A 26,231-nucleotide genomic window follows, 5' to 3' on the forward strand; every position below is an offset into this window, starting at 1 on the left:
CAGCGGGTCCTCCAGCTCCGCTTAAGCTACCAAGGAGGTGGTGGTGTCCGGAGTCCTAATGGAGAGGTCGTCGGAGATTGTATTACTGGTGATTCTGCTAAAAAGATACTTCTATTAGTACAACGCGACCAAATTCTTTTGGCCAGATCTTACTTTCTTTGCGAGGACGCGCCCGGCAGGATGTCCATGTAGGAATTTCTTCCTGCCGGTGAAATCCCGCAATAAAGGGCATAAGCTTGGGTTTGGCGTCCTATTTCATCTGCTCTGACCTCCTGGATTCGATTTTGGGGTTTTCCTTCCATTTTTAATTTTTAGTTTCCACATCGCCTTTGCACGAACACCGCCAAAGATAAAATTTTGTATTCTTTGGGCCGCGGCTAACGGCGTTCATCGAAAATTCACCCCCAAAATCTGGTATTTTTTCTGGTATTTCCTTAGCTCATCTGAGTACCGCGCTGAAAAACAGACCCGACGAAAAGCGTTAGCAGCGTATTTGCCTCTCGCTCACTCCTATGGTTAGCTCGCGGTTTTCGTCGATCTGAGTACTAGGCTTTAAAGTAAACAATGGATTCAAATACAGCATGCAATTGAACAATTACGTCGCATAACAGCATTTGCACAGCATACATTAGCTAGAAAACGGACCATTATTATTATTATTTAATTCTCATTTATATATGGATATAAACAATTTGAAACTTTTGCAGACTAAATCGCGGTTGTGTTCTTCAAGGAATCATGAACAGCTTAGCAGCATTTGCTGTGCTCTTAGATCAGCGATCCATTCCAGCCTAGGGACAGCTCCATATTACACGATGTTTCGGCCAGCATTTCGTCGTGTCAGGGGCAACCTTTAAGTTGCTGAGGGCTTTGAATTTACTGGAGGACAGGACTATTCCGTTTTCACGGGAGGATTCGTTTGAGCTGGTACGCAATAAGGCGTTGGAAATGATGAAAAAGCAAAACAAAAAGAACGAACGGCAATATAATATGTGCTCGAGGCCGGTATCCTATGAAGAGGGCCAGGAAATATACATAAGGAATTTCAAGCAAAGCAATTTCCAGGCAGGCCTACTACGACCTGGAAGATGTGCAGGGCCGATATGTGGGAAGATATCATGCGAAGGACATTTAACAATAGCGTACTCGCAGCAATAGCTGCATTTTTGTAGCGCTTGCTTCATCAGAAGTGTCTCCATCTATGGTTCGTAGCGATACCAGGAAGGCGCCATCTAGGACTCGTGCGAAAAATGATTCTCTAGCAATTTTCGGACTAAGTAAGTGCAACAGAGTGGCAGGCTTTCTCTGGTCGAGATTTTCACTGAGTAACCTCGTACTTCGGGATTGGGGTAACCACCCAAAATCTGGCGTCAGAGTCGGTCTTTTCCGTATTGGCAGCCTAACCGTTTAAAGTCAGTACCGATTGCAACCGATCTTAATATCCCCGAGGGACTGCCGTTAGCAGATCCTGATTTTCGGCAACCTGGACCCATTGACCTAACCATAGGGGTTGATGTATATTCTCGTGTAATAACCGGTGAAATTGTTAGACTAGGACCTAATAAACCTTTGGCACAAGGAACAAGGCTGGGTTATATAGACACAGGGTTTCTCAAAAAAGAAACCTCATCTGATACGGAAATCAACCCTATTTTGGTAGAAGAGGCAGATGATCTTGCAGGACCAAACGCTGCTTATGAGCCAACGAAAGATATAAATCCAATGAATGATAATAAATTTGATGTTGAAGATAGCAAACGGCAGAATGAGATTTCACTCGATGAAGAAAGGATTCATTTAACGAACTTAGCATTGATGGATTACAAAATAAATGAGCCTGAAGATATATGTAGCCAATCAAGAACTAGAAACACTGACTCGTCCGATCGAGAATCAACCGCTATACATAGTAGTTCATTGCAGCTGATTGAACTTTATACTACAAGAGAAAAACCAATTAACACAGAACCGACTTCTCATCAACTTAAAACCTACAAGAAGCCTGACTTTTGTTCAACATTTCTAGATTTAACCAAGAAATATCCAAGTTTTCTTGCAGAAAGTCCACATACCATAGACGTGCCAAATGGTCAAGTTCTACGAGGGCACAATTTCAGTCCACACGGTGTCAATTTTATCGCAAAAGGGAATGTTAAGCTGCATCAAGAAGGCATGAAGGACTTTAATCACCAACATAAACCTCCGCAGCTGAAGGAAGGATCCTCCACGGTCAGTGATTTGTTAGGTGGCGACCGACATCACAGCTTAATTGAGGGTACCCCTCAATTGGGGGAGAATGTTCGTACCCAAGGGTGCTCAACATGACCAGCACCCAACAAGTCAAGAAGTAGCCAAGTTGAAAACAGTACCAGGCGCTCAGTAGCACGCACTGCAGATGAGAATTGCTAATCAGCGTATTATATATCTCACTACCTCACCGTCTCAACGGTACTCTAACCCGCCAATACAGTCAGCACATTTTGCAGTGTCAGTCGAGCCAACTACGCAAGTTGCTACCATTATCAAAACTCCCTGACCTACCTACCTACCTACTTTAGAATATAGTTTAGTTCACTAACCATTACACTAAACTTCCATGTTCCATGTAGTATATAAGCATATATCAAATGAAGAATACGTTAGTTAGCAACGAATCTCATAACTCCGCGGTTCTACTTCCTATCTCTGGGAATAGGGCATTGCCGCGACGCGATCGTCTTGCTAGTGACTACTTTGGTTAGGCACAAACAGGGGGTGTCCTGACATGAGAAGTGGAGTAGGTCGAGAACAATGACACTAATAGCTTCGCTCTTTCAGTGAACGGTCGTGTTTTTGTCCCTTTTGTCCATAAACCATCGGGGCTTAATTCATATTTTCATACATCTATATAACTTTTATGAACATCCGTTCGCTTCGCGAGTGCATAGTGATTGTTTTGTGTTAAAATTAACAAAATTAGTTTGCATGTCTAATCTCTGTGCAGTGTTTGTTGTTATTGTTTTTTTCTAATTGCCTTCTTCTTTTCTTCCAAACGCTGTTTGGAGTGGTAAGAGTCTAAACGGTAGTTACCCGCTCTCCCGCACTCCCGCATATGACTTTGTTTTTGGAACATCAAAAACTTACGCTCCCCCAGCTTACACACTCCCGCTCATTCTCTCCCGGTCTCTAACTCTCTGTTTTACTTGCGTAGCTTTATTCTCTTGGCACTGTAGTTCGGAATATCGCGATAATGGCTGTCTGCAATTTAAAGAAATGCAAGTCGTTTATTTCGGCTGGACAACAGAGCGTTCCGTGCCATTCGTGTGAGAATATTTTTTATGCAAAATGCCTTGGTTATTTGGGCCTGGTACGCGATGCAATCGACATGAGAAGTGGCTTGCGCTCATATTGTGATGAATGCATTGCTTATGAAACCCAGGCACTCTCTATAAGGCGGCTTACAAAAAGCGCTGCTAAAAACAATCAGAGAAGTCAACTAAGCGATTACATTACATCACGCTTTGATTGGTCTGATCTCTGCTCTACTGAAAATATTAGAGCAAGAACTGATCAACTAATTGCCGATCTATTTGCCACGTATTTTCAAACGACGTATTCTACTTTACCTCATTCTTCACAGCATTATTCATACACTGTATCCAAGTCGAATTTAATATTCTGTCAAACCTTAAATGAGAACTTTCTGCTTGTTGTTCCTCAACGTGTTCATCCCGTCTGTTCGCCTGGACGCGATGGAATTCTTGGTGCGTGCTTAGATATTGCGCGGAGGCCTTTTGCAAGCCTCTTCTCAAATTGTTTACCTTATCTTTAGAATCTTCACAAATTGGAAAAAATCGCTCTTACTCTTTCAGTGAACGGTCGTGTTTTTGTCTTGCGCTCCGAATTTTTGTTCTTTTGTCCATAAACCATCGGGGTTTAATTCATATTTTCATACGTCTATATAACTTTTTATGTCCCTAACAACATCCGTTCGCTTCGCGAGTGCATAGTGATTGTATTGTGTTTAAATTAACAATTAGTTTGCACGTCTAATCTCTGTGCAGTGTTTGTTGTTATTGTTTTTTCTAATTGCCTTCTTCTTTTCTTCCAAGTGAGTGTCTAAACGGTAGTTACCCGCTCTCCCGCACTCCCGCATATAACTTTGTTTTTGGAACATCTAAAACTTACGCTCCCCCAGCTTACTTACTCCCGCTCAGTCTCTCCCGCTCTCTAACTCTCTCTTTTACTTGCGTTGCCTTATTCTCTTTGCACTGTGGTTCGGAATATCGCGATAATGGCTGTCTGCTATTTACAGAAATGCAAGTCGTTGATTTCAGCTGGACAACAGAATATTCCGTGCCATTCGTGCGAGAAAATTTTTCATGAAAAATCCCTTGGCTATTCGGGTCTGGTACGCGATGCAAACGACATGAGAAGTGGCTTGCGCTACTATTGTTATGAAAGCAATGCATTCAGGCACCCAGGCACTCTCTATAAGGCGGCTTACAAAAAGCACTGTTACGGAATTAATCCGGAACAGCCGTAGAAATACGGATCGGCTTGTGGCGCTTGAGTCGCAGCTCACTAACCGTATGCTAACTGAGCCCGATTCTCCTAAGCGTAAAAAGATCGCGGTCGATAGACAACCCACGGTAGCCGCTAGTGTAACTCTCTCTGGCGATCCGGGGTCTGCAGCACAGCAGTCGATCTCAGCCGCCGCACAAATGGTACTGAGATCGAAAGCTAAATAAGATTCGGTTTCCGAATGCAAAGGTCGCGAGATTTTGCCGCATTTTGACGCCCGAAAAATCTGTTATAAATAATACAATAATAATTCCAACGCCACATGTTGTCTTAACGTCCGGAGTACCGACTGAAACTGGTAGTGCAGCTGTAAATGCCGTAGTACCAAAACCTGTCACAAGCGTGGCACCTAAAACAGTCGGAAACAAATTTTAGTTTCTCGGTTGAATCCTGACCCTTCATCCCTGGACATTACGGCCTATATCCGTAACAAAGTTCAGATTGATGATCTAAAGGTTGAACGATTTAATTTTCCATATGCTAGGGAAGTATCATCATTTAAGATCGGTGTTCCCTGTGCTCATTTTGCAACTATGTGCTCAGCCAATTTTTGGCCTGTTGGCATTTTTGTTAAAGAGTACGAAGCTAAAAAAAGAAAATTCGTTCAAAGGAAGTTGAAAATTCCTTTAAAGAGCCATCCACTTCTACATCCTCATCTATCTCACAAAACTAGATTCTTTTCTTCAGCTTTCCTATCAGAATACAAGAGGTTTACAAAGCAAGTTGACCAAATTGTATACTAATAATTTTTCTTTGTCTACCCATGTTATTGTTTTTGCAGAAACCTGGTTAAAACCGGAAATTCTAAGTTCCGAAGTTTTTCCAAGTAAGTACACAACTTACAGGCTTGATCGTCCGTCCCAACGTGGAGGTGGAGTTTTTATTGCAGTTGACTCAGAACTAACGTCTGAAGTAATAACGTCCGATGAAATAAATGAAATTGAATTTCTGTGTATAAAACTATCCCTTCCGGGTATTTCGATATACATAACATGTTCATACATTCCGCCGTCATCTGAATTCCCAACATATGCGAATCATCTGTCCGCTATGCAGTTTATTTCAAGTAAACTATCAGATAGGGATCAGTGAATAGTTTTAGGTGACTTTAATATAGCGCGACATGGTCCACCGTCGAAACCTCAAATATATTGTTACCTTCAACGCAGCATGATTTTCTTGACGGTTTGCTTGATATTTCATTGTCTCAAGTAAATCATGTTTTAAATTTATTAGGACGATTACTGGATCTATGCTTTCTTTCCAGTCCAGATTGTGTCTGCATAGCTAGAACCTCTGAAATTACTTTACCAGAAGACCCATATCACCCAACGCTAGAGCTGACTATTGACACGGGTACAAAAGTGTATGAACTATCTGAAAAGTCAGCCAAACGCATCCCTGCTTTCGTAGAGCGAACTTTGCACTCATTAATAGCCTTATAGCTTGCTCGGATTGGTAAAATCTGTACCTATGTACTAATATAAATGAAGCGGTTAATATATTTTAAAATGTATTAAACGAAGTTTTTGATACATGCGTTCCTATGTATTGTCCTAAAATTTCTAACCAACCTCCGTGGTTTAACAAAGAGCTGGCATGCCTTAAAAATGTAAAGTCTAGACTCTAGAAAAAGTTTAGAGCTTCCGGTTCACAAGCTGCCTTTTCCCTATACTTAAGTACTCGGTCTGATTTCACCGTGCTTAAAGCCAAGTGTTATAAAAACTATTTAGCTCGTTGCAAGACCCAGTTTACAGTGGATCCAAAACAGTTTTTATACCCGTTACTTGTAGAGTAAAAGGGTATACTAGATTCGTCGGAAAGTATGTAACAGGCAGAAGGAAGCGTTTCCGACCCCATAAAGTATATATATTCTTGATCAGGATCACTAGCCGAGTCGATCTAGCCATGTCCGTCTGTGCGTCTGTCTGTCCGTCCGGATGAACGCTGAGATCTCGGAAACTATAAGAGCTTGGCTAATGAGATTGGGCGTGCAGATTCCTGAGCTTCTTACGCAGCGCAAGTTTGTTTCAGTAGAGTGCCACGCCCACTCTAACGCCCACAATCCGCCCAAAACTGTGGCTCCTACAGTTTTGATGGTAGATAGAAAATTTTAACTGAAATGTATTAGTATTGTCAATACCTATCGATTGACCCAAAAAAATTTTGCTACGCCCACTCTAACGCGCACAAACCTCCCAAGAAAAAAGCTATGACGTCAGAGCCAGACAATGCGAAATGTTTTTACGCGTGTATGTGTGTGTATGTAAATAGTTGCCGACCGAACTTAGCGGCAAAGAAAAAAGCCCTGCCGGCGCTCAGAGAGAGCAAAGTGCGCGGCAAACTTATTCTATTGAATAATGAACCCTTTATCAATTTGTCCCATTGACGGGCAATAACCTTTAAAGATCTGTACATCTTTATTTATCTCTTTGAATGAATATGTATTAGCTTAATAAATACCTATAGATTGTCCCAAAAAAACTTTTCCGTTTTCAGTCCAATGCTCTCAAACCAAAGTAGCTAGGACAAGCCTTGACACTAGAGCCAGACACTGCATGTGTGTGGATGAAAAAAATTGCAAACTAATATCCGCGGCAAATAGATTTCTTTCAACCAAATATTTTTAAATACAGAATGTGCCTTAAAATTTTGTATGTTTAGCAAGCATACATAAATATAAATGTTTTTTGTCTATTTTATGTGTTGCTTTCTCATTCTTAACGCTGGCTGAAACAAAAGCAGAGCCGAGAAACGAGAGCAAGGGAGAGAGAACAAAGTGCGCGGCTAACTTATCTTATCTGAGTAACGGGTATCTGATAGTCGAGGTACTCGACTATAGCGTTCTTCCTTGTTTAATTTTGTTAACACAAGGCGTAAATCTTCATCATCTCCATCATCACTTAAATTTGAAAATTCGGCTGCTAACACTGATCAGGCCATAACCGATCTTTTTGCACATCTTTTGCATCAACATCAAGTCCTCCAGATCAGTCTTACCCATTTGACATTCAAACTTTATTTTTTGTCCTGTTATAAGTGAAAGCTCACTTCTTTTAGATTTGCAAAGGGTCAAACCAGTCTACTCTCCGGGTCCTGACGGAGTCCCGGGATGTGTGCTTAGTTATTGCGCTGAGACTTTGTGTCGCGCGGCCCGCGACGATCCATTGGCACACGAATGTGTGAAGGGGAGGCAATATGGCCAAAACACAGCCCGATCGTATTGCGATCAAGCGACAGCTAAGCTTGTGGGGCAGTGTGGACTGATGACTGACGAACTTTATGAACTAATATTATTTGCTCGTTATGTTGGAGAGGAGAGAGGCTTACCAAGATCCCACGACCCATACATATCCTACATCCATTACATACATAGTGTATTTGGTATTTGTTCCGCAAAATTAATACCAGCACTCTAGTACTCCACTGGTACTAAGTAATAAACAAATAGCATCCTCCGGCCAACAACTTATTGACATATTTTGGTATTTTATCTTCACTCAGAAAGCCTAGTAAACAACGGCGAGCTAACCATAGGAATGAGCGAGAGGCAAGTACGTGCCTAACGCTTTTCGTCGGGTCTGTTTTCAGCGCGGTACTTAGATGAGCTAAGCCAATACCGGAAAAATACCAGATTCCGCGAGTGAATTTTCGATGAACGCCGTTAGCCGCGGCCCAAAGAATACAAAATTTATTCTTTGACGGAGTTCGTGCAAAGGCGACGTGAAAACTAAAAATTAAAAATGTAAGGAAAACCCCAAAATCGGATGCAGGAGATCAGTGCAGATCAAATAGGACGCCAAATCCAAGCGTATGCCCTTTATTGTGGGATTTAACCGACAATAAGGAATTCCACAAAAGGAGCAAATTCGCAGAATAGTTGAAGTGCTGGATGAGATCCACTAAAGAACCCCATGCCGAGTGGGACTTCGATCTCTACATGGACATCCTGCCGGGCGCGTCCTCGTAAAGAAAGTAAGATCTGGCCAAAAGAATTTGGTTGCGTTGTACTAATAGAACTACCTTTTTAGCAGAACCACCAGTAATACGATCTCCGACGTCCTCTCCATTAGGACTCCTGATACTACCACCACCAGCTACTTGGCAGCTTAAGCGGAGGTGGAGGATACGCTGGCTTCTATAGGGAGGAGGAAAATAGAGCGGCCGCTAAGGAACAGTTGGAGAAGCCATAGCCAGCCACTGCCAAGATGCTGGACGACTTCCTGCAGCATCAGCGGATCAACCCCGTTCTCCCACTTCCTCAAGGTCCAATATGCCCATTGGGACTCGGAGCTGGACTGCGGTGGTGCGGAAAAGAATGAAAAACATCCGTGGGACGAGAAGAAAGCTTTAATAATTTACCCAAATAAAATCATTCGTTGAACATTCCATTTATTATACCCGTTACTAGTAGAGTAAAAGGGTATACTAGATTCGTCGGAAAGTATGTAACAGGCAGAAGGAAGCGTTTCCGACCCCATAAGCCGAGTCGATCTAGCCATGTCCGTCTGTCCGTCTGTCCGTCTGTCTGTCTGTCCGGATGAACGCTGAGATCTCGGAAACTATGGGGCTAGGCTATTGAGATTTGGCGTGCAGATTCCTGAGCTTCTTACGCAGCGCAAGTTTGTTTCAGCAGAGTGCCACGCCCACTCTAACGCCCACAAACCGCCCAAAACTGTGGCTCCTACAGTTTTGATGCTAGAATAAAAATTGTAACTGAAATATATAGTTCTCATCAATACCTATCGATTGACCCAAAAAACATTTTGCCACGCCCACTTTAACGCCCACAGACCGCGAAAACCTGTGACGCCCACAATTTTCATGCTAGATAAAAAGTTTTAACTGAAATGTATTGGTCTCATCAATACCTATCGATTAATCAAAAAAAAAAATTTGCACGCCCACTCTAACGCCTATAACGCTTAGATCTGTCTACCGCCGGTAGGTGGCGCATTTTAATCTCGCTTTGCTGCTTGCATATCTCCATTTCCCTTTGGTCCCTTTAGCTGAGTAACGGGTATCTGATAGTCGAGATACTCGACTATAGCGTTCTTCCTTGTTTTTATTTTAATTTCTTTGTGTACAAGCAGACTCCTTCTTTTTAAATTTCTCCAATCAATTTGTTTTCCGTTTGGCAACAAACCCAACTGCTTGACAGTAAGACCATGCTACAAAAAAAATACCAGTACTAATAAAATATACGGAACTCCTTTCCAATTATACCATATTACAATATATATATACCAAAAAGGATAAATACCATAGTTTTTTTCCACGGGTGATACACTAAGTCCGCACTAACAGCTTCCCAAATTGCTCTAAACAAATTAATTGAGGTCTCAGATCGAGTGAGTGAATTTGAATCCAGGGCAAACACTCCTTCGCCTGTCCCTCCCACTCTTTCCATGCTCAAAATTTGCATCGAAGAAATTCAGCATCAACGCAGAGTACGACGAATGTACCGGGTGCATGGCAGAAGCCGGAGAAAGTGCAGCTGATAGCTTGCCAATTCTCCAAGCTAAATACAGCTACTGCTATTCCGTTTACGAAAGATGTGGGTTCAGGGTTCTGTTTACGGTCATTTATATAAACAATCCAAGACTGACGCCGATCGAAAAGCTGTTTCACCTGAATGCAAAAACAAGCGGCGATGCACACAACATAGTTTCGAACTCTCCCCTTTCCAACTAACCTAACTGAGCGTTTCGAAAACCAACGATTGTTACTAAATAGTTAATTAAAAATACTTTTCAATGTGCAGTCCGTTAATCAGGAATCTGGGTCAGATATCCGTGAGCTTCAAAGCACCATCCAGGGTTGCCTTACGACGTTAGAAATGTCCGGAATTCAAACCGAAAATTAGGATTGACTCTTGGTGTACACGTGCTCTTCCAAACTCCCTAAGCTCATGCTATCCTTGTGGGAACAGTCCCTGCAGTCCCAGCGTCACCGGACCTTAGAAGCCATAGATGACGTAAGACCGTTAGGTTTGAGTCAATCTCAGCCGAAAGCATCCGCCTTCAGTACAAGGTCTCGAAGAATAAATTCTTACGAGACAAGGGTAGCACCCAAGCCCAAAGGATGTGACCTTTATAAGAAGGAAAACCATCCTGTCCGCACATGTGCACGATTTCTCCAGATGACGTTCGACGAGCGGTCGGCATATATAAAGGGAAAGCAGCTGTGTATGAACTGCTTCGCGCGAGGGCATCAGCCTGATTGCGAAAGCACTCACAGTTACTTTACGTGACGCGGCCGCCATCACACCCTACTTCCCAGAGGCAACTCCTCCCCATCGCCTTCAAAACCTTCTCCAAGACCGAGATCAAGACCAAATACACCCGTTGCCATCGCTACCGGGTCCACGGATTCCACAGTCCAAAGTTACTTTGCGACGGGGTATTGATCTGTCTTGCTGGGCACCGCCATAATTGACATCTTTCAACTGCGGTCGAATTTTAAGGCTCGTGGCCTGATAGAGTCAGGATCGGAGGCAACTTTTATCTCTGAGCGGCTGTTCAAATTAATTTAGTTGCCTCACCAAGTAATCCGAGCCCAAGTATCAGGCTCAAATCAGACAGTATCCGCTGAATCCAAAAAGCTCTATCTGTTTACCATCCGATCTCCGAACAGGCCTAGCTTGCACATAACTGCCTATGTTCTTCCGCAATTAGCTGGAAACCTCCCATCTTGTCCGATTCTGCAACAGTTACTACGGGATCTTCCCGAACTGCCACTAGCGGATCTAAAGTTTTATGAGAGCGCACAGATCTTAACAGAACCCGTGCTTGCCCCAAGCCAAAATGTATAAACATCTCACCAAATTTTGGGAGGCTGAGGATCTGCTAGTAAAAGTTGCAAAAAGCATCCGATTTGACCTGTGAGCAAAATTTTCTCCGGACTACTACTAGAGACGATAACGGCAGGTATGTCGTAAGCCTTCTGTTTCGTGTTCCAGAATACGTGAATTCTGCCATAGGTCACTCCACATCCTCCGCATTGTCGCAGTTCCTAAGAACCGAGCAACGCCTAAAAAGGGACAGTCAGCTGAAAACCAAATATGACTCCGTGATTCAAGAGTATCTCGATCTCCAACGCATTAGAGAAGTCCCTCCTACCCATAATTCTGCTAGTTATTACCTTCCGCATCATGCCGTGCTTAGGCCGGGAAGTATGACCACCAATCTGCGTGTGGTATTCAATGTATCAAACCCTTCAGCGAATGGGATTAGTTTAAATGATATCCCTTATGCTGGCCCAGTCTTGCAGTCCGATCTAACCATCCAGATCCTGAAGCCGATATCGACACTCGCAACAGCGAGTGGCACATTCGAGATTATTTTCGCCAGTCAAACGATGTTACTTCCTAGGCTGGAACCCATGTGGCGTCTATGCCGACAGAAGATATCCTGGATCGTTTTTCCAAGTTAGATAGAGCATTGCGGGTCCTCGCGTATGTCCATCGATTTGTCCAGCGACGTCGAAAGCAACCGCCTAGAGTCGCAGGACGTTGCCGCCGCTGAACGGCTCATGACTAGGTATTTTTCTGAAGAATACCGCTGCTTGAGTCAAAAGCGTACTGTGCCCGCGGCAAGTTCGATTCTGTCACTGAACCCTTTTCTAGACCAGAAAGGGCTAGTTAGGGCATGCGGCCGCGTAACGGCGTCCGAAAGTTTGCTTTATGATGAACGACATCCTATAATCCTCCGTACTACTGTTCACTCTCGGCTTCTGGTACAATTTACGCATCTCATTACATTACATGTTAGTAACCATTTAGTGGTACGTCTCACCTGGTCCAGGTACTGGGTTCCGAGAACAAAGAACTTAGTAAAGGCAGTGATTAACTCCTGCAAGGTCAGCGTTATCCACAAAAAAGAGATTGCAAGTCCAGATGATGGGAAGTTTCCCGAAAGAGCGAGTGTCTTTTTCCCGTCTGTTCACGTACATAGGGATGGACTACGCCGGCTTCTTTGATATATAAAATTACACCGGAAGAACTTGTCTTCTCACAAAGGGGTATGTGTTCGTTTTCGTCTGTTTTTCTTCAAAGGCCATCCAACTAGAGCCTACATCCGACTTAACGACTGAGAAATTTCTTGCCGTCTTCGCTCGTTTCGTATCCAGGAGAGGGTGTCCCCACCAAGTCAAGTCCGACAACGGAAAGACCTTCGCCGGCGCTTCCACCGTGCATTCCCGGGACTTTCTGCAAGCCGTTAAAGAGTCCGTGACTGATGCGTATAGTCATCAGCAGCTCAACTGGCAATTTTTAATAAAACGTCTGTAGTAATTGCAAAATGCAACGAATCTTCTAGCGCTGTCTGCGTCCGTTGGGACTGGGTATTTATACCCGTTACTCGTAGACTAAAAGGGTATACTAGATTCGTCGGAAAGTATGTAACAGGCAGAAGGAAGCGTTTCCGACCCCATTAAGTGTATATATTCTTGATCAGGATCTTTAGCCGAGTCGATCTAGCCATGTCCGTCTGTCCGTCTGTCCGTCCGTCCAGATGAACGCTGAGATATCGGAAACTATAAAAGCTAGGCTATTGGGATTTGACACGCAGATTCCTAAGCTTCTTACGCAGCGCAAGTTTGTTTCAGAAAAGTGATACGCCCACTCTAACGCCCACAAACCGCCCAAAACTGTGGCTCCTACAGTTTTGATGCTAGAATATTGTAACTGAAATGTATTGTTCTTATCAATACCTATCCATCGGTCCAAAAAAGCCGACTTTAACGCCCACAAGCCGCCCACAAACTTCAAAATATCGTAAATATGAACGTCGATATCTCGGAAACAATCAAATATAGAGAATCGGGATCTGAAATTTAGATTCCGCAGCCTTGTACGCAGCGCACGTTTGTTACGCGAATATGCCACGCACACTTTAACGCCCACAAACCGCCCAAGCCTGTGGCGCCCAGAAATGTCCGTCAATACCTATCGATTGATCCAAAAAAAATTTGCCACGCCCACTCTAACGCCCATAACGCTTAAATCTGTCTACCTCCGGTAGGTGGCGCATTTCAATCTCGCTTCGCTGCTTGGATATCCCCATTACCCTCTGGTCCCTTTAGCTGAGTAACGGGTATCTGATCATGTGCTTTTCTAAACAACCGATGACAATTAGGTCATCCATATACAAGAATGATTGTGAAGGTTGAAAATGCAATTGTCATCATTCTTTGGAGAGAATTTGGCGCTATTTTGAAATCATACGGTAATCGCGTGAAGGGGTAGGAGCCATTGGTCGTGGAAAAGGATGTTATATTTCTAGACGTTTCTTCGAGTTCTATTTGATGAAATCCTGACATCAGATCTAAACATTAAAAGTATTGTATTTAGCTCTACCTAATTGGTCAAGAATATCGTATATTCTTGGTAATGGAAATTTATCTGACAAAATTTTTTTGTTAGTTGGGCGGTAATTAATTACTAAACGCCATCTTTTAGTATCGCCATCTGGTAACGATTTTTTCGGGACGATTAATAATGGATTGTTGTATACAGAAACTGAAGGTTCTACTATTTTGTCATTAATTCATTTTTCTACTTGTTTTTCTACTTCATCTTCTTGACTGTGGGGAATTCTATAATTCTTTCATCGTCTTTCATTCTTATTTTTTGCTTGTAAAAATTATTAGTTGATTTCGTTTAGGATTCTATTCCGAATATATCTGTGTATTTCGTGCATAATTCTTTAAGTATTTTTTAAACTGAGGTGCAAAATTTTTGTTCAGCTTGTCTAAAATATATTCTTTGTTTACATTTTTATTAGATTTAATTATGTCGTAATCATCCAATGGTTCAACTTTCAGTGTAGTTACTTTGTGGGAGTCAGTGTTTTCGGCTAAGTTGGCATTCCTAGTCAAGACATTACCCATGGTAATTAACATAAATAGCCCAGATGCAACCCTTCAGTAGCAAGGATCCGATTCTCTCTAGAATACCAAAAATACCATTTTTATGGATTTTGGGGATTTTGTGCATCCTACATCCACTCTAGACGCCATGATTTCCTCCTCTTTGTCGCAAGCTTCTCCCGAGATTGGTTCGTTCCCTGCAAAAAGTGCTATAATTTTCAAACCCGTTCGCATCCACACATCCGCGTGTGAAATTCTAGGAATTTTGGTTGAGCAGTACGACCTGTTATCACTCCCAATATTGGTGGTAAGATTATTCGACGATATATTGAAAAAATCTAATTGTAATTCCCGGAAAACAGCAGTGACACGTGCAAATTCTCGGAATTGACGGAAGTTTTACAGTCCTCCCTCTGCGCACAGCAAGAAGCAGGTGACGCGTGCAGCGATTCATCAGCGGAACCATACATTTCTTCAGCGCCAGGCCATAATCGCCATTTGGGATTCTTATACCGCACACCGCGTGAAAGGAATCTGTCTTCTTTGCCACACCTGGATTAATTTCATCATCGGCAAACCATAAGCGGCTTCAAGGATCGCCGCAGTCAACCCGCGTGAGGTTTTGACTTTGCCAAGTCCGCTCGACGATCTACAAGTCAGATCACGTTGCAGTTCGGGCGAAAAACGCACCGGCGCCGATTCGGCGTAATTCGGGCAAGACAGCGGAGGCGGACGCCGCATCCCAATTGGAATTTGAGTTCCAATTCTGGTTTCCAGTTAATTTTGGCCGGGACTGCCAATTCGTTTTTGTATCGCTAAAGCGATTGTAGTTTAATTTTCTTATTCTAAATAATTGTACGACAAGTTTCTAATTTAATCTACGATTCCTATTTAGCTTTTATACTTGCGTGTGTGCTTACGACATAGTACGACATATATACACTTAAATTAAATTATTCTACAGCGCACATCGATCGTCATCAGGCCTGCTGACTTCGTTGGAGAGTTCGTAAGTACGGCATAGCCGTAAATCATTTACATTCCTACATATATATTCATTCTTGTCTGAGCCCGCGCACTTTATGGTACCAATATATACATGTAATTTTTCCACATTCGCGTATTGATATAAATATTAAATAAGAATCGTTTGCACTTATATAATTTAACGTAATCCGCCTAAGTGATTTCCTGTAATTTTTGAATAAGCTTGCCGCATATCGATAAAATATGTAATCAGTTTCGTAATAATTTAACGTAAACAAAATATCCATTTCTTTTCCTATTTGATAATCTTGTACTGACACTCGATCATATAGAGAGTCTTTTGGCGTAAAGAACGCTTAGTCCTAAGGCTTTAGTGTTAGGATTTGTAGTATTAAGAACCATGAACCATATTATCGTATTTGCCGTATTAAATGAAATTTAAGATGAATTAATTTGTGATCTTTTGAGGGCACCTTAGAGGATGTAGCGCAGCGGTTGTTTTAAGGGTGGAGTCTAATGGGACTTCACAGGTAGGGTGGGTATAGAAGGTGGCCAATAACATCTGGGCCTCCGTCTTCGATAGGTACAGTCTCTCGTCCGAATCTTAGCCGATGGGTTAAAAATCCTTATCGTTACCGTCTCTCTGTCTACTATTGTTAGTTCTGTGACACTCTTGTTTCATCTTAACACAAACCCACACCCATCTCCTTGAGCAGGCCGGTCAAAGCGTAGACAGAGGTGTTAGGGTGGACAACGCTCATAGAGTGTGTTCGTTACAGAATTAAATGGCGCCCAACAATGGGGCAAGCCCGATGCCTGATCAGGCATCTGTCGTTTGACAGCCGAGCTTCCCGAAAATATTTCAATCCATCCATTTTTGTAAAATTGTAGTTTCAGTTAGTATTTCATTTTTGACTTGGATTTGATGGTACTCTGGATAGATTCGGAGCCATACCAGCAGAAATGTTATACTTTTGATACATGTTTTTCTATCAGTTCGGTCATACTCGGACATTATAGTTAAAAACATTCCATTTTGATTATTTGATACTTCGGAATTTTAGTTCTGATTTAAGGTCGGTTCTATACCAAGTTTTCAGTTTTCAAACCACATCTTCTATCCAATTAAAATCGAGATTTTTTCTAGCTGGAAAAATTCGGCTAGTCCCTCTTTTGATTGGTTAGACCTCAAAATACTATTTTTATATAATTAATACCGCAAACATTTTCAGTTAATAATTAGTACCTATCGAATGAAAATCAACCTGCTGCTACATTACTCCTCAGGATAAGCCCCTCTTATTTTTATGATACTACCGCATTCCGTATTTCTCAAGGATCTTTCTTGTCTTGTCATTGTTGAATGATTATCGTATACTTCTATCGCATATCGAACATTTCTATCGCATATCGTATATTTCTATCGCATGTCGTATATCTTCCATTTCTCTTTTTATGTTTTTGAGTTTAGTTAGTTGTGGTTTGAAATCGTTTAAAAATGTCGGTTAGGCACAGCAACGAGAACCTAGTTTCTCTAGGTGATGATGACTCAGTGACGTGCACGCTCTGCAATGGAGTAGTTTTCGAATTGGATTTAATTGAAACTGCTTGTAAACATTGCTTTCATAAGGCTTGTCTACAAAACTGGCTGCAGGATAACAACACTTGTCCAACATGCTCTCAACCATGTTCTCAGTCCCAGACGGTATCTAATCCGAATTCCGGTATGCAAAATCGAATGATGACCAGATCTAGGTCTCGTAACGCCGATAATCAGAACAATATTTTCGTCTCTCAGAATGGCAACTCGAATCCCCATCAAGACAATAGGCAAACCAATGACTCGGATGTAAGCGAAGACCCAGATCAGCAAAGTCTTGCGAATCAAATGCGAGCATTTCAAAAAAGCATGTTAGACAACCAGAAAACATTTCAAGTAACCATGATAGATACGGTCACAGAAAAAATGACTCAGATGTTTAGCCAAATAAATAGGTCTACGTTTGTGGATAACAATACGCATCACGAATTCCATAACAATTCAGGACAAGTCGATTTCCAGAACAATCAGGGTCAAAACAGTCAGCGAGTTAGGAACTCTCCGGATCTGCGAAGCGATCGCAGCGATCTTTCTTTGGATCGTCCTGACACAATTTCAAATGTGATTTCCAACTGGCGAATCAAATTCAGTGGGTCAGCTGACGACATCGCAATTGAGGATTTTATATACCGTGTAAACTGTCTCACTACACAAAGCCTAAACGGAAATTTCGATTTGTTGTCGCAGTTTGCAAATTTGCTATTTGCAGGTCTTGCTCTATCTTTTTACTGGCGTGTTCATAGGTCGGTAGATGACATGAACTGGCATGTACTATGCAGACGCTTAAAGGAGAGATACTCAGATCAGAGATCAGACCGTGAAATAAAAAGTGCCATGCGTCGTCGAAAGCAGGGTTCAAACGAAAGTTTTGATGACTTTCTTGACGCAATGCTTATCATAGCTAATTCCCTCCGAGAACCCATGCATGATAGTGAGTTAGCCAGCGAAGTGCGCCACAATCATAAGCCAGACTTGAAACTTGAGTTACTGCATGTTGACACCCCTTCTTTGGAAGCTTTGCGTAAGGCGTGTCACCGCCACGAAGAATTTTATCGTAGCACTCGATCGAAGCCAATTCAACGCCCTAATGTAACAAAACGGTTTGTCAACACAATTCTTCACGAATATGACTCTGAAGATCAGTCCGAAGACGAAGCCGATGTCGAGGGCGAAGTCTGCGCAATTAAGCCTGCAGACAAATTCATATGTTGGAACTGTGATGGAACAGGTCACAGGTACCATGATTGTCTAAAACCTCGCCGTATTTTCTGTTACGGTTGCGGCATACCCGATGTTTTTAAACCAAATTGTGCAAAATGTAAATCGGTATCGGAAAACTCCAAGCAGGACATTCGCAAAATGAATGTCCGCCGTTAGCCTCGGATATTCTTAGTACTCCGGATGCTGCGGCAACGGATAATTTATCTGATTTGTCTACTCCCAAACCTGATGAACCGACTACTAAAGCGTTCAATCCATATCACCTGTGCTTGCAAGAGTATCTTAAACGAAGGCTTAAACCTGTTAGTGTCAATTCTATCTTTGCTTACAAACGTCGTTCTACCTTGCGTATACGTAAATTCTGGTTGCGCAAACGAGCTTTTAACCGTTGCATTATCTCATCAATCATCCACAAAAAAATGACATCCGGCCTTTCACAATGGTGCAGATTTTCGGCCTCGAATATTCAGCCCTCTTAGACAGCGGAGCCAACAAAAGTGTCATTGGTGGAAAGCTTGCCCAACAAATAATATCTAACAAACTGTATAACTAATTCAAAAGCATATTCCGTACTGCAGACGGCCAAACTCAATCCGTGGCTGGCACAATCTCCATTCCCTTGACGTACAACTCTATAGATTCAAAATTTAAATTCTTAATAGTACCCTCTATTCAACACATCGTGATATGCGGCATGGATTTCTGGGAAACCTTTGGCATTTCCATCCAACTTTCGATTTCAGTTAACGAAATTGAATACAAACCCGAGGACCACCCCTCACACATCTGTTTATCCAACGCACAGAAATCAAAGCTGAATAAGGTAATCGACTTCTTTCCATCATTCGAAAGTGAGGGCCTAGGTTTGACCAGATTGATAGAACACAACATTGACACATCTACCGCGAAACCAATCAAACAAAGGTTTTATCCTTTATCGCCAGCTAAGGAAAAGCTTTTGCGTGTCGAAATCGATCGCATGATTGAAATGGACGTCATAGAAGAGGCACCATCATCGCCTTGGTCTTCTCCGGTTACCTTGCACGTCAAACCTGGCAAGGTACGTTTCTGCCTCGATGCGAGGAAACTTAATGCAGTTACCATTAAGGATGCTTACCCGATTCCTATTATGGAAGGTTTGCTTAGTCGTCTCCCGCCAGTGCATTGCATTTCTAAAATAGATCTCAAGGATGCGTTTTGGCAAATTTGCCTAGATCAAGAGTACCGTGCAAAGACAGCGTTCACGATACCGAACCGTCCGCTGTACCAATTCAAAAGGATGCCATTTGGTTTGACCAACGCACCACAAACCATGTGCCGTTTAATGGACCTTGTAATACCGTATCAGCTGAAGTCGCACGTTCTAGTCTACCTTGATGACCTTTTGGTGTTGTCAAGCAGCTTTGAAGACCATCTTCTACATCTTTCTGAGGTAGCCACCCAGCTGAGAAAAGCAGGATTGACAATTAACGTCCAGAAAAGTCAGTTCTGTCTGAAAAGATTAGATTACTTGGGATATTTGGTTGGAGAAGAAACACTTCAAGTGTATCCAAACAAGATTAGCGCTGTCAGTGAATTCCCGATACCAAAAACTCAGAAACAGCTGAGAAGATTTCTTGGTATGACTGGTTGGTACCAGCGCTTTATTTCGAACTATTCCTCAGTTATATTCCACCTAACAGAGTTGCTACGTGGCAAAGACTTCCAATGGAATGAACATGCTCAAGAGGCCTTTGAGAACATCAAGGCCAAGTTATGTTCTGCCCCATGTCTCGCTCACCCCGATTATGAGAAACCGTTCATTCTGCAGTGCGATGCCTCACTACATGGTGTTGGCGCAGTTCTGGCCCAATGTGACCAATCTGGTTGCGAACGACCAATAGCATTCATGTCCAAAAAACTTAACAAAGCCCAACGTAACTATACAGTTACGGAACTTGAATGCATGGCTGTAGTCTTGGCAATAAAAAAGTTCAGGATGTATATTGATGGACATTCTTTCAAAGTAATTACTGACCACTCCAGTTTGCGTTGGCTTATGAATCAATCTGATTTAAGCGGTAGACTGGCCAGATGGGCTATCAAACTTCAGGGTTACTCCTTTGAAACCGAGCATCGTAAAGGATGTGAAAATGTTGTGGCGGATGCTCTATCCCGTGATTTCGAGGTCGTGGAAGTTGCTGCGCTAAGTTTTGAAGTTCACCCTGAAATCGATCTTGCATCAGATGCCTTCCAATCGGAAAAATATTCTGCACTCCGGAACAAATTCTCGTCCTCACAGCTACCTGATTTCCAAGTAGTCGACGATTTTATCTATCGCCGTGCAGCATTTCCCAATTCAATTGACACTTCACCAGACGATTGCTGGAAATTGTTCGTACCCGAATCGTTACGCCAAAGCGTAATCAGTGCAGCCCATCACCAACCATCATCTGCGCATTGTGGAATGACCAAATGCCTAGAGCGCATTCGCCGCCGCTTTTACTGGCCAAACATGGTAATCAACGTGCGGGATTACATACGCAACTGCGAAACGTGCCTCACTACAAAGCATCCTACGCGTTCCTTGAAACCACCTATGGGCGCTCAAGTGCATAGCGAAAGGATATTTCAACGACTCTATCTGGATTTTATTGGCCCATTTCCGCGTTCCAAGTCTGAAAACATAGGCATATTGATTATCCTGGATCACTTTTCAAAATTAACTTTTTTAAAGCCAGTGAAAAAGTTCACCACTAAAGTGGTAATCAGTATACTGCAGGACGAAATCTTTCCCTGCTTTGGTGTGCCCGAGACAGTCGTGATTGACAACGGCACTCAGTTTAAAAGCCGTGACCTCTCTGACTTCCTCTCGAAATATGGCGTGCGCCACATGTTCACAGGTGCCTATGCTCCGCAGTCCAACGCAGCGGAAAGAGTCAACCGTTCAATCAACGCGGCTTTAAGAGCTTACATTCGTTCGGACCAGCGTGAATGGGATGTTTTCCTCAGCAGCATCAATTGCTCACTTCGTAACTTCCTTCATCAGTCTATCGGTGTATCACCGTACCAAGTTGTTTTTGGGCAACATATGATCTCACACGGCCAGGACTATAAACTTTTGCGCAAATGGGTTTACTCGCCGAAGGTGATGTCAACCTTTCAAGAACTGACGAGTGTCAGAAAATTCGTGCAAGCATCCATAAACATCTGAGCAAAGCTTATGAGACGAACCAGCGCACATATAACCTACGTACGAGGGCTAGATCGTTTGAAGTAGGTCAAGAGGTGACAAAACGGAACTTTGCGCTGAGCAACGCTGCAAATCATTACAACGCAAAGCTAGCACCAGTCGGAACAAAAGCGAGAGTTAAGGAGAAACTTGGTCAATCATTATATGTTCTGGAAGACATGAACGGCAAAGAGCTTGGTAAATTCCATGCCAAGGACAACTGGTGATCCCTCCTGACTCCTTTTTCAGTTTTTATTATTAGTCACAGGGACTAAAAATCAAAACTGTGGTTGTGGGAGTTAGTATTTTCGGCTAAGTTGGCATTCCTAGTCAAGACATTACCCATGGTAATTAACATAAATAGCCCAGATGCAACCCTTCAGTAGCAAGGATCCGATTCTCTCTAGAATACCAAAAATACCATTTTTATGGATTTTGGGGATTTTGTGCATCCTACATCCACTCTAGACGCCATGATTTCCTCCTCTTTGTCGCAAGCTTCTCCCGAGATCGGTTCGTTCCCTGCAAAAAGTGCTATAATTTTCAAACCCGTTCGCATCCACACATCCGCGTGTGAAATTCTAGGAATTTTGGTTGAGCAGTACGACCTGTTATCACTCCCAATATTGGTGGTAAGATTATTCGACGATATATTGAAAAAATCTAATTGTAATTCCCGGAAAACAGCAGTGACACGTGCAAATTCTCGGAATTGACGGAAGTTTTACAGTCCTCCCTCTGCGCACAGCAAGAACCAGGTGCCGCGTGCAGCGATTCATCAGCGGAACCATACATTTCTTCAGCGCCAGGCCATAATCGCCATTTGGGATTCTTATACCGCACACCGCGTGAAAGGAATCTGTCTTCTTTGCCACACCTGGATTAATTTCATCATCGGCAAACCATAAGCGGCTTCAAGGATCGCCGCAGTCAACCCGCGTGAGGTTTTGACTTTGCCAAGTCCGCTCGACGATCTACAAGTCAGATCACGTTGCAGTTCGGGCGAAAAACGCACCGGCGCCGATTCGGCGTAATTCGGGCAAGACAGCGGAGGCGGACGCCGCATCCCAATTGGAATTTGAGTTCCAATTCTGGTTTCCAGTTAATTTTGGCCGGGACTGCCAATTCGTTTTTGTATCGCTAAAGCGATTGTAGTTTAATTTTCTTATTCTAAATATTTGTACGACAAGTTTCTAATTTAATCTACGATTCCTATTTAGCTTTTATACTTGCGTGTGTGCTTACGACATAGTACGACATATATACACTTAAATTAAATTATTCTACAGCGCACATCGATCGTCATCAGGCCTGCTGACTTCGTTGGAGAGTTCGTAAGTACGGCATAGCCGTAAATCATTTACATTCCTACATATATATTCATTCTTGTCTGAGCCCGCGCACTTTATGGTACCAATATATACATGTAATTTTTCCACATTCGCGTATTGATATAAATATTAAATAAGAATCGTTTGCACTTATATAATTTAACGTAATCCGCCTAAGTGATTTCCTGTAATTTTTGAATAAGCTTGCCGCATATCGATAAAATATGTAATCAGTTTCGTAATAATTTAACGTAAACAAAATATCCATTTCTTTTCCTATTTGATAATCTTGTACTGACACTCGATCATATAGAGAGTCTTTTGGCGTAAAGAACGCTTAGTCCTAAGGCTTTAGTGTTAGGATTTGTAGTATTAAGAACCATGAACCATATTATCGTATTTGCCGTATTAAATGAAATTTAAGATGAATTAATTTGTGATCTTTTGAGGGCACCTTAGAGGATGTAGCGCAGCGGTTGTTTTAAGGGTGGAGTCTAATGAGACTTCACAGGTAGGGTGGGTATAGAAGGTGGCCAATAACATCTGGGCCTCCGTCTTCGATAGGTACAGTCTCTCGTCCGAATCTTAGCCGATGGGTTAAAAATCCTTATCGTTACCGTCTCTCTGTCTACTATTGTTAGTTCTGTGACACTCTTGTTTCATCTTAACACAAACCCACACCCATCTCCTTGAGCAGGCCGGTCAAAGCGTAGACAGAGGTGTTAGGGTGGACAACGCTCATAGAGTGTGTTCGTTACAACTTGAATGATTGCAGTTTCAATTGTTGTATTCAAAATTCAGACAAAAGTGTTTTTAGAATCTGTGTTGGGGCGGGGTGGCTTGATCGTTGAAAATAGATGAAGCCCCAAGATCGAATGGTACGCAAAAAACACGGGGGTACTTTGGGGTTTTTACGCGACGTGCGTAGATGTTTATTGGATCACTTGGAAAAGAGCACTGCTTAAGCCTAACTAAACTTAAGCGCTCTAGAGCAGAGCGGAGACTTAGGCGAGAGATGGAGAGGTAGAGCGGACGGCAGTGCGAGCGCGCGAGATGTAGACATCTGCCGCTCGACACTGCCTCCTGAAATTAAACGCCCTTTTGACGTAAACAACCTGCAATGGAATTTTCAATGAAATCTCCATTTTTGATTTCTTGGTTTGGTATTAATATATACCTGGTTGCTGAATTTATAGCAATATTTCGGACTTCTTCGGATCTTGCTGGTAGAATTGTCAAATTATTTTTGAGTGTATGGTTTATTGGAATATGAATCGGATTATAAAGGCTATCTGGTCTCAGTATGAGCCAATCATTTTCTGGTTTTAAATCTATTTGACAATTGTAGTTTTTCATAAAATATATGATTATTATTATTATTATTATAAAATATTCGACTATAATGTAAAATTTACAGGCGAACTTAAAATAAGCTATAGCTACGTGGCCTTAAGCTTAAAAACTAGATAACAAATTTCAATATTCATTTCATAACTTCATTTATCTATACGTTTACAAGCTTATTAAATTTCATTAATTATATTATTAAAGCTAAGGAATTTTATTATTTTTTTTATTTGTGGTGCGGTGGGGTTAAATATGGATTGTAAGGGGTTTGTGGAAGTGAAGAGAGACGATCTTATGGAATCCAGATAGGAACATTCTATTAGGATGTGTTGAGGAGTTCTTATTTCGTTGTTGCATAAGGGGCAAGAGGGTCTTGTGGGAGGGCGCGTAAAAAGGTAGCTATGGGTTAGGTTGGTGTGTCCTAACCGAAGACGTACAATTTTTGTAAAGGTATGACGTGGGATGAATAGGTCGGCTTGGAGTCGACCATAATTGTATATATTGTTTTGATCTGTATTGTTTGATTTGTAATACGTATTTGTATGGTTGAAAAGAGAAGACTGTAGTTCTTTATAGTGTTTTTTAATTTGTTTTAGCATATCGGATATGTTTAGGTTGTCGTAGAATGTCAGGGGCAATGCAAAGGCGTTTTTGGCTATTTTATCAGCAACTTCGTTGCCTTCTATGCCGCAGTGACCCGGGATCCATTTTATGGTTATTTTGTTAAAATTTTTTAACAGAATTTGTCTGATTGTGGCTGGGTAGAAGGAATTATTGGAGGGATTTGCTATAGCATTTAACGCCGACAGGGAGTCGGAACAGATTACTGAAGAGTTTGGTGAGTGTTGAGCTAAAAGGACTGCATTGTAGATAGCAATGATTTCGGCAGAGAAGATGGAGCTATAATATGGTAGTAAGTGCTGTTGGCTTATGTCGTTGGATACTACACTAAAGGATGTCGCGCCTGAAATTTTGGAACCATCGGTGTAGATGAATGTGCTGGTCGGGTATTCGTTTTTGAACTCGAGAAACTTTTGCTGGTAGACTAGTTGTGGAGTGGTGGTTTTCGGTAGTTTACGCAGAGTTGTATCTATCAGATTGGATACGTCCGACCAAGGTGGGTTAATGGGTTTTTTTAAAATGGGTGGTTTGATTGGTAAACCAAGTTCTACGGCGGAATTCAAGGCTCTGTGGACGACAGATGGAATCTTTGGGATTCTCTTCTTTCTTTTTAATATTTTAGTAACTATAGATTTTAGCGGAGAGTTATGGGATAGAAGGATGGGTTTTATAGTTTTGGAGATACAAAACTTGGTTCGGATATCTATTGGCATCATGTTAGACTCGAAGAGAATGTTATGGATAGGGGTGGTTCGAAAAGCACCTAGTGCTGATCTGATGGCAGAGTGGTAAATGCTTTTAATTGGCTTAATTGTGGATGTTGGGCAATTACCGTAAAAGGGTAAGCCGAAGTCGATTTTTGACAAAATAAGCGCTTTTATAATGTTTAAGATGGTGAGGTGATTGCAGTTGAACTTGTTGCTCGATATGCACTTTATTATATTGAGGCGATTTGAGAGGGAAGAGACGAGGCTAGCTACGTGATCTGTCCAATTAAATTTCTTATTAAATGTTATTCCTAATATTTTTAGCGTTTTGGTATTGTCTATTGGTGCAAGTGTAGTGGATATTCGAAGTTGGCAGGAGTGTTTTTTACAAAAATGAAGGTGTTTGCACTTGTTGAGTGAGAGGACAGCGCCTGAGTATTCACACCAAGAGCGGATATCATTGAGGAGGGGGTCAATATTTATTTGTGTGTCTTTGTTTATCTTTTTAAATATGTGATAATCGTCGGCGTAGGCGCAAAAGTTGAATTGTTTGTGGTTAAGGATAACTAGATTTAGTTTGTTAAACGCGATGAGGAACAGAATTACTGAGAGTGGCGAACCCTGGGGAATGCCGTTGTGTTGTGGGCGGGTGAAAGAAAAATGGTTATTGGCATAGACTTTGATTTTGCCACGCCCACTTTAACGCCCACAAACTGCAAAAACCTGTGACGCCCACAATTTTCATGCTAGATAAAAAATTTTAACTGAAATGT

The 26,231-nt window shown here is 42.1% G+C and overlaps 1 protein-coding gene across 3 annotated transcripts in view; it reads left to right on the forward strand.

Annotated features, from left to right (window-relative positions):
• The window catches only part of RpL15 (ribosomal protein L15), a 330,472-nt gene that overhangs the window by 118,643 nt on the left and 185,598 nt on the right, over positions 1–26,231 (forward strand). The window contains exon 1 of one of the 3 annotated variants that reach the window (XM_070996200.1): positions 10,977–10,980. The exons of the other annotated variants lie outside the window; for them this stretch is intronic. The gene's annotated coding sequence lies outside the window, so the exon portion shown is untranslated. Of the gene's footprint in view, positions 1–10,976; positions 10,981–26,231 lie in introns of those variants that run through there. 3 annotated transcript variants of the gene reach the window in all.

This window comes from Drosophila suzukii, chromosome 3 (genome assembly GCF_043229965.1).
Source record: "Drosophila suzukii chromosome 3, CBGP_Dsuzu_IsoJpt1.0, whole genome shotgun sequence".
Classification (NCBI taxonomy): domain Eukaryota; kingdom Metazoa; phylum Arthropoda; class Insecta; order Diptera; family Drosophilidae; genus Drosophila; species Drosophila suzukii.